We start from the raw sequence: 9,734 nt of genomic DNA, 5'->3' as shown, positions 1-9,734 counted from the left end.
TGGCAAAACGTCTGATGATTTTGTGCCTGACAGACCAGTTATTTCCAATCAAAAAGCAACTTTGTGACAAAAATTTACAGTTACCAAGGCCCCTCAGAAATATTTAAAACTCTCGTGAACATAACCAGAGAGTAATTAAGCTTTGGAAAAGAAATCTCTGTGGCAACAGTGGTTATGTGCTCATTCGCTGGGGTGGAAGCTAAAATCTAACAAGAAGACTTGCAGGTTTAACATAAAATAACAGCCAGGGAATATAAATAAAATGTAATGTAGCAAATGGGGAATAATTATTTTGTGGATTTATGACACCTGCTTTCCTGCTCCATATCCAGCACTGGTAAGGGAAAAGAAAAAGGTACTCGCAGAGGTGAAAAGTTCTCCTAATTTTTTGTTAGTATTATTTTTCAATTAATTTCTAAGTATGTGCTTACCAGCAACATGGTATTGGGAAGAAAAAAAAAAAAAAAAAAAGACTGAGCTATAAATAATATTTCCTCTCCTGGGAGTTTTCCTAAACTGCAAATTTTTTGCTGTTGTCAGAAATGGGAAAACCCAGAAAAGATGCAGGCTTTTGAGATTTGAACTTCACATGACATTTTCAGGATCTTGCTTTTACTGGCACCTTTTGAAATACTGACAGTGGTCTTGCAAAAAAAAAAAAGAAAAATAAAAACAGCGCTGTTTTTACATGTATCCTCTATCTCAAGTACATTCAGGTGCATAAGCTTTTGTACCAATTATCGTGCACGTGTTAAAGGGATTAACAGCTTCTGCCTTATTGTTTCTTCCATCCAGCCTCCCTCAAGCTCTTTTCTAAGTACAGTGTCTCATATCACAGCAAGTCAAATATTGTTATAATCACCCCACCTCCAGAGCCGGAGCTGACTCTGCTATCGGCAGGTTGCACGTTTAGCGCTATTTCAGTTAGTGATGGGTGAACTCCCAGGCAGCAGCGATAAAACCCCCAAGACCTTTCCCTGCCTCCCAAAGGAATGTGGCAGGGTCACGGCTTGAGTGGCCTCAGATACTGCAGCGACGGGCACCCTGGAAAGGCTTATCAATAAATAAAGGCATGACTTTTGATGCTTAATTAAACCCGAGGGACAAAATCCTCCCACCATTAACAAGCAGGGAAGAGGAATAACTGCTTCATTTGTGAATTCAGGAAAAATTGATAAATAGGTCTGTGGGTTTCACACGAGAGTGGTGACTTCTTCCATGTTTTTGAGATCCTGCACTGGTTTGCTTTTTTTTTTTTTGTACGCATGATGCAGTCCTTGCAAAAGCTAAAAGCTTTTCAGAACAGATGCCATTGGATGGACAGACAGCTGGACACAAGGACTCTAGCCTGTATGTGCTGCCCAAATGCTTGCCCCTGAACTCCCGGCAGAGTCAAGAAACTTTGCGAATGACTTTAACCTTTGCTTCTCACAAAATGCACTTTACTTTGATCCTTGAACCATGATCAATAAAAGGTGCAGAATGGCAAGGAAGAATTTTTCGGCTCAGGGAGAAACAATGTAGTTCAAAACGCTCAAATATCCTTAAAAATCTCCCACTAGAATGTGTCTGGGGATTGCAGACCAGTCATTTACTTCTTGCTGATGGTTTCAAATAATGTCATGAAGTCAGTTCCCCATCTTCATTCTGTGGGAGGAGACCAGTATGCAACAGGGACATTTTCCTGTAGCAGCAGAATTTCCTTTGCTGGCACCCAGGCTGAATTTAATCCCCTGTCCTACAGGTACAGCAGAGCAGATGCAGGTGCCATACAGCTACATTGTCTACCGCATTATGCCAGAAGTTCCTACACATGAAGAAAGGATGTTCAACAAACAGCTACATCAGCTGGGCAGCACTTCCAAGATGATTTGGTCTACCGCAAGGAAAAATGTTCTTTTTTGCAGCAGAAATAGCAGCATTTCACAGTCACACAGGGAGGTTGTTTCCAAGAATAAGAGCCACAGGCATGTGTACAAATTAACTGGTAATAAACATTCTGACTTTGGCTACAGTCACTGGGCCAAATTCTGTTTGACACTATATCTGAACCATCTTCAGAGTGGTTTGCTGTGACAGGATGCTGCGATCCTGAAAATTATGGGCTAGATCCACAGGTGGTTTAAACAGATGCAGTTCATTTTATTCTAATGTCAAAAGCATGCCGCAGTACTGGGTTAGAGAACTAGTTCCTTTATTTTTCTCCATGAAAACACCAGGTTGGCCGCATTCCTGGCCTGACCACATTGAAGAGCCCTCAGGTTTGCAGCCAGCGGAGGTCACTCAAAGGAGCTACAGCTCCTGACATGTTCACTACTCTGAGGCTGAGTCCAATGCTCATCATCTCACCCCTGCCCAGCGGTCAGAGGAGCTCAAAGATGCTGTTACTGTCAAGCAAGAGTGACAGCACTGGGTGGTGTCCCCTGAGTACACATTATCACATTTGGAAACTATCAGCTCTGGCAGTGCCATGCTGACAGCCAAGACCTTGCAGCAGGTGCTTAGATGTCTGCTGCCTGCATCATTCCTCCCCATCTAATCCACCCTCCAGTTATGAAGGAAATGAAGAGATCCAATATTTACATCAAATCAAGCAACGAGGAGGTGAAAGGAAATATTTTGGCTCCAGTTGGAGCCTTGGGATGGACAGCAAAGTATACTGAAGGACTTTGACTATAAATTGTGCCCGTGGTCCAAATGAACACACTTGCTCTCTTTTTCTATAACCCAGTGATGGATAGTCCTCCCAAACATCTGTCTTTTGGCCATCTTGCGAGCAAACACAAACTCAAACACAGCTGTGGCATTTGTATGTGCAAGAGCCAGACCCATCAGCGAGGCTCTCACTGTGCCAGTTCTCACAGTTTCGGCTAGGTGTGAGAAGGACCCAACAGCAGAGGAGGAGATCAGCAAAACAAAGAGTTAACCACTTCAGTGCTGCGTAGGGGCCAGGATGGGTGGCACAGAACCACACTTCTGCTTTGTGTCTCTCCGCACTGAAATACTGGTGGCAGCACAGATCTTGGGGCAAAGACCAGCATTAAAGGAGTTAAGAAATTGTCCTCCCAGCCTGCTATTCACTGCCCAGCTTATGCGATGCCAAGGCTTACCAGATGAGTATCTCATAGTAATCGCCAGCTTATCAGTCCATGTCTTTCAAGGGATAAGAAACGCAGAAGTGTTTTGTAAGTCACCACGCATCTGCTGAGCTCAAATACCTGCTGAAGTTTAAGGTGACATTTTTCCCTTATGTTTGCCCAGGCTGTAAGCATGCACAGGGACAGCACCCACAGCTCAGCCAAGTGGCGTTATCTGTGCTCCTTACCTGGGTGGTGTCCAAACCTTATGCCACGCTGAAGGATAACAGGGTACACTCTGTGTTGGCAAAGCAGGTACTTGGGAGATTTTATATCAATGTACCCTATCTGTATACTTTTAGGTACAATCAGGGAATGATGAATACGATGAAAAATTAGGCCCAACAACTCATGACACTTAAAAAAGGTTAAAGAATATGTCAGGATGAGTGTTTTCTATCCACAGCCTACAGGTGGGGCAAAGTATTCGTCTTTCCTGTTCTGCCATCAGACCTACAATTTAATTTACATCATATATAATAATTATATACCTGCATCTTACAAGATTAGTGTGAAACTAATATTCTGCCTTTGGATAACTGGACACCACCAGAATGTCATAACAGCATTTTCTTCTTCCAGTCCACATCAGAAGACACCTCTCTGCAGTCTGTCCTGCTGTAAATAACAGTCCAGCTCCAAGGCAAAGTTGAACTAGATGACTGCCAGCGGTCCCTTCCAGAAAATATTTCTGTGATACTGTAACTCAGGGGTTGCATTGAACCATTCAGAAATCAACAACAGATAGCCCTTGTCTGGCTTCAGGTTGTGTGCGTCCTGATGAATTTCTTTATGTAGTTGTTTAGTGTTGCTTATGAAAGTACAGAACATTTTCTTGAAGTCTTAAGTCAGTGCAAACATGTGGTCATTTCTGCCAATGTTTTAGAACAATTTTTCAGAGCTACCTGAAGGCTATCTTTGATATCACAGATATTAAATGATTGATATAAGTTATTATGGATTTTAAAATCGTATTGACTCACTAGAAGATTCAGCAGAATGGTACAGTATGTCCTGATCCTCCCAAATTGAAAGTGTGAGTTTTTGAGCTTCATTAACACTTGCCCATACCTCCAATTGCTTAACTTTCTAATAACATTCTAATAACATAAATTCTAGCACTGTTGTCCTTATTATCTCTTTTTTGTTGTTGTTATATACTCTATTAAACAACAGCCCTCCACCAAAGAATCGCAGCCCTGACTGCACTCAGTTCATTCTAGTGCATTAATAATATGGCAATTAATACCAATGCTAATAATGGGCAACTCACTCAAAGAACTATTCCTATAAGAATGGTGCACGGGAACTTGTCTGCAAGCAGCAGATCCAGAAGAATTCAGTTTAGATCTGTAAGTTACATGTTCAGGAACCCAGCCTGCTAGTGAGAAGGAGCTGCATATTCACATTTTTTTTTATCCAGCCAACCACCAAAAAGGATCTCATTGCTCCTTACTTCAGGAAATCAAGTTCCCTATTTCACAAGATCCTTCAACACATTTCTCTGAGATCAGAGTGACAGCACCATCCCCACGTCAGGGTAAAATGCCATTAAAGATGAAGCATGAGTCGCTGGCATAACATTTTTAACTCCCATTCCTCATGCTGTAGTTACTTCAAACATGCTCTCTTGGTCGTGAAAGGTATCTCTGTCAACGAGATAGGAACTACTAAGCTCCTTGGACATTTGTGCTTCTCAGTCCTCAAAAAGCATTGCTTCACTTTGGGTATCTCTGCACCACCTCTGTTTCTGTGTTAAACATTACACCCATAACAGAGTACTGGCCACTCGTGAAGCTGAAAGTGGATGCCTGCAGGTTCTTATGCTTCATGGCTCATACATCTCCCTACTTCTGATAACTAATGGATATTTTTTTTAATTATTTCTTTTTTCAAACCCTAAGATACATTCATAGTTCAGGAGAAATTGACTGATAACCCCACACTTGCACACTTCTGCAATGGATGTGGAGGTGACAAATACTTGCTTTAAATACTCCTAAGCTAAAGCAAGCAGGTGTTTCAGATGAGGCTGTCCCAGCAACTGGTTTTATTAGACAGCTTTAAACTATATGTGGTTTTGTGCTGTTATGTTTTAAAACTTCACACATTACTTGGTTTAAAAAGCAACACCTATTCTACTGTTTCCTGCTTCACTCTCTTTCTAATCATCTTTACTCTCTTTATTTCCTATGTAAAAATAAACAGATTCTCCCCTCTGTGCCCTGATGACTGCAGCAAAAAAAGACAGCTACATCCCAGCTGAGACCAGAGGCTCCTCTGCCAGCCAGCTTTCCTGGTAGAAGTCGACGCGCCAGAAAGTTTGAAGGTAGAGCCAAATAGAAAAGGTCTGGTTTGGCTGGCGTGACTAGAAAGCACGCCAAGTCATTGAGGTGACTGTATACATATAGAAAAATAAATACATAAAATGATATATAGGGTCACTTTGACCACTGGAAAGTCATGCCAAAATATTGTCACTGTCTTGGCTCTGCCATTTTAATGGGTTTTGTCGCCCGGCCAAAACCAGGCACTCTATTAGCAGCTTCGTTCACTCCCTCTTCTCTGCACAGGCAGAGCAAAAGAGCTGCGCCAACCCCAGCCGCTCAGCCTAGCAGGAGGTCTGCTGTTTCTGTTTTAACTCCTCTGCTCGCGCTTTTTTAATTTTTAATTTCATTTTTAATACAGCAATGAACCTCCTGTCACCTGGAAAACTCAGTAAGGAATACAGTTAGGAATGCCTCCAATGTCACCTGTGTCCTAGCACCTTCCCTTCAGCATCTCTATAAGACAGTCTGCCTGTGAGAAATCTTCACTCACGGGACTTTTTCCTAGTGATTGAAAAGCTCCGTGCAGGCATCTGTGTGTGCTTTCCCTGCCTCTCTGCCACCACCACCTTTCCTCCTCTACTCTTCCAGGAGGGAACATGCTGGGCACAGTGACGTTTCCCTTCCCAGTGTTGCCACCAGGCACCAGAACGATATGAGATAACATTGATGACATGGGAATGACACAATACATGATGCAATGCAGCAATAGAAACACCTCACTTTGTTCTCATGGGACTTTTTACGCTAACCTGATGAATATTCTGCCAGAGAACTTCTGCAAATGCAGCCAAGGTAGCAACCACCAGGCAGGGAAAAGTAGCTGACAAGCCTCATCTAAGATTTTAAACCAGAGATAGTTTAAAATACATGCACCACATTTGTTTCCAAGGAGGACTTCCACAAATTTTGCTGTAGTGTATACACTGTGACTAGCTGCAGAATTTTATGAAATACAGAAAAATATCTCAACTTCTGACCATATGCAAATTTCCCAAACCGATACTGCACCAGTGAACTCCTGCTATGTAAAACACAAGGACAGGGATGTGTTTTCAGGTAGAGCTTCACTGATACTAGTTTAGCAGGAAGCAGAAAAACACTAATCCCCAAAGGAAATCCTAATTCTCTCTGATGATGCTCCCGAATGCACATCTGGCCTCCAAGAGCTGTGTTTCTAGGTTAAATAACTGTGAATGGGTATAGCTGTGTCTATATTCAGCCATAGGCTTTTACGGGAAAGTCCTCACAAGATGGAAAAGCAGGCTGTTATCATAGGTTAAGAAATAAAAACAAGAATTAATCCAAATATCCTCCTCTTTCATCTGCCACCTCTGAGGGCTGGAAAAGCTTTCTTATGGCTCTAAGGAGTATGCAAACACATATGCCCATTCTACCTCTCTCTTTCTTTTTCACTTTCTCTCCCACCTTTTTATTTATTGCTCTGCACTAAATGTAGGATGATGACTTCAATCTTTAGGCTGCTACGTAAATTGGGATCTCTTCCCCTGGCCTTTTTGGGGGTGTTTTAATGTGTCCGCTGTGTTTCAGGAGGTTTAGGAACAGTTTTTTGCATCATCTTGGTGTTGGGTGCCTAAACTCTGCCAAAGTTGTATCCTAGGTGACAATGTGCTTTTTTGGATCTTGGAGAAGTGGTACTTGGCACTTGGAGAACTCTTATTATGATTTTTAATTACATCCTCAGCAAAAGACATGCACTTTTTCACTCATTTCAGTTCATTTCAGTTCAAGTTACCATCCCAGAGCAGTTTTGTTATTTTTCTTGCTATATCATCTTTCTTGCTATACCAGGCAGCAAAGGGAGAAGCATGGTCAGACCGATGGACTTAAGGGGCAGGAGAGTCTGCCATCTACCTTCTTTCCTAGCGTAAAGCTTTCGGCAATTAATTCCTGCATCATGTGGAGTTGAACTGCAGCTTGGCTTTTAGAAGAACATCTAGTCTTAATAAAAACATAGTCAAGACTGTCAAGTGCTGAGGTCTCATCAACACCTTTAAGAAAATTATCCTCACTATTAAAGTTCTAAAATGCCTAATTTGGGTCTTGAATATTTGCCTGTTCTTTTTAAATGTAATTTTATGTGTATACGTTTGGGAAAGGATTCACCTCATTTGGATTCATCCCTCTAGAAGCTGGACTTCTAGACCAGACTGCCTTTATAGTCCTACTCGTAGAGGACCAGAGCCTCCAAAGAGCAACTCACCCCACCTACTCTACAGATCCATCTTAATATGAGAATATCTGGTTCTTCTGAACCAGATGAACAAAATTACATGACTAAATCTTAGATGACTCATAATCTCATTAGTAAAAAGGAAATCAAGTTGCATAAGCACTGCCATTGAATGAGACTGGCCTCCTTCAGTACTCTTTAGCAGTCATTAATTTACTTTTGTTTCTGCAGTTCTATCACCTGCTCAAAACATATGTGAAGCTGGTTGGTCTTTATTTAGCCACATAGTCACAGGCGACAGGACAAGAGGAAATGGCCTCAAGTTGCACCAGGGGAGGTTCATATTGGGTATTAGGAAAAATTTTTACACTGAAAGGGTTATTAAGCATTGGAATGGGCTGCCCTGGGAAGTGGTTGAGGCACCAACCCTGGAGGTATTCAAAAGAAGGGCTGACATAGTGACATGGCTTAGTGATGGGGTTTTTTTAGCAGAGTTTGGTTGATGGTTGGACTAGATGATCTTCCAACCTAGACAATTCTATGATTCTGTGATTATCTCTTTAGATTTTTTCTAAATGATAAAATAGATTTTTCTAAATGATGGCAGAATAGTGAGATTTTTTTCATCCTTTTCAGTCCCCTAATATTTCAGAACTGAGAAACAGTAGCAGTGGCTCAAAATGTGCCCTAGACTGCTTTTCTGAAAGGCTTGTTTCCAAGCTGCCCACACCTTTAATTTTAAAATCTTACGCTTTGTTTCCAAAAAGGTGCAGAGTTCACCTGAGCATCCTCTCCTAGTGTCTGGAGTGAACAGACATGGTCCGTCTACTTTCCCCCAGCTGCAAAAGAGTAACATGTATCGACAATGGTAGCTAGACTACCACTTGAGCTTGCGCGCTCTTTACTCTAAAGGCAGCCTGAAGGATGATTGGCACACTTGTACCCTGGGCAAATCTCACCAGTGCGAGGCAAGTCAGAGAAGGAACCCGTGACCATTCACACAAAAAACAGTGGTAAATCATGATCTGAAGCACTCTTCAGAAAGTCTACTTCCAATTCTTCATCACGTCTGACATTTCTATGCATAATCAGTTATTTGTCACATTTAAAAGTAAAATCATAAAATCATAGAATGGTTTGGGTTGGAAGGGATGCTAAAAACAATCTAGTTTCACCTCCATTGCCATGGGCAGGGACATCTCCCACTAGACCAGGTTGCTCAAAGTCCCATCCAGCCTTGAGCACTTCCAGGGATGGGGCATCCACGGCTTCTCTGGGCAGCCTGTTCCAGTGTCTCACCACCCTCACAGTAAAGAATTTCTTCCTTAGATCTCATCTAAATCTCCTCTTTCAGGTTAAAACCATTACCCCTCGAGCTATTGCTCCACTCCCTGATAAAGAGTCCCTCCCCATCTCTCCTGTAGGCCCCAAAGTAAAATAGCTCTTCATTCTGTTCAGGGGATCATCTTGGAAAACCACTTCCATAGCTTAAAACAATTACGATTACCAGTGAAACCACCAATTCCCTGCTGAAAACCTGGGAGACACCAGGAGAGAAACACCCGGATTCAGCCACACGCCTGGCTGGGAGATGGAGGGGTTGGTCAGCCCCGGTCCCCGAGCCCCACCAGCGCCACTTCCAGCACCCTCAACGGGCAGATGTGGGCACACAGATGTGCGGGTTGGGTTTTGCAATCCCTGGCTTTGGCTTTGCTAAGCCTGGCTCTGTGGGCTTGGGTTTGCAGTCCCCCAGCCGGTGGCTTGCAGCTGGGTGCCACCCAGCTGGGTCCCGAGAGCCGGCGAAGGGGAAGGGGAGGAAGGATGGAGGTACATGGCTATGGCGCTGCGGCAGCCCTGCCCGGCGAGGCCCTTGCCGGCCGCCGCCGCCCGCAGCCATCTTGCGCACACGGAGAGGGACACCTAGCGGGGTGCCGGGGCTGCTGCCGCCCCGGCCCTCCGCCTGCGCCGGCTGACCGCCTGACGCCGGGCGAGATTTACCCCGGCCCGGCCGAGGCTCCCTACCCCGCCGCCAAGGCCACATCGCCGCAGCGGCAGGGCGGGCGGAGGTGGCCGGGC

This window comes from Numenius arquata, chromosome 3 (genome assembly GCF_964106895.1).
Source record: "Numenius arquata chromosome 3, bNumArq3.hap1.1, whole genome shotgun sequence".
Lineage (NCBI taxonomy): Eukaryota > Metazoa > Chordata > Aves > Charadriiformes > Scolopacidae > Numenius > Numenius arquata.
Note: the sequence above shows the minus strand (reverse complement) of the source record.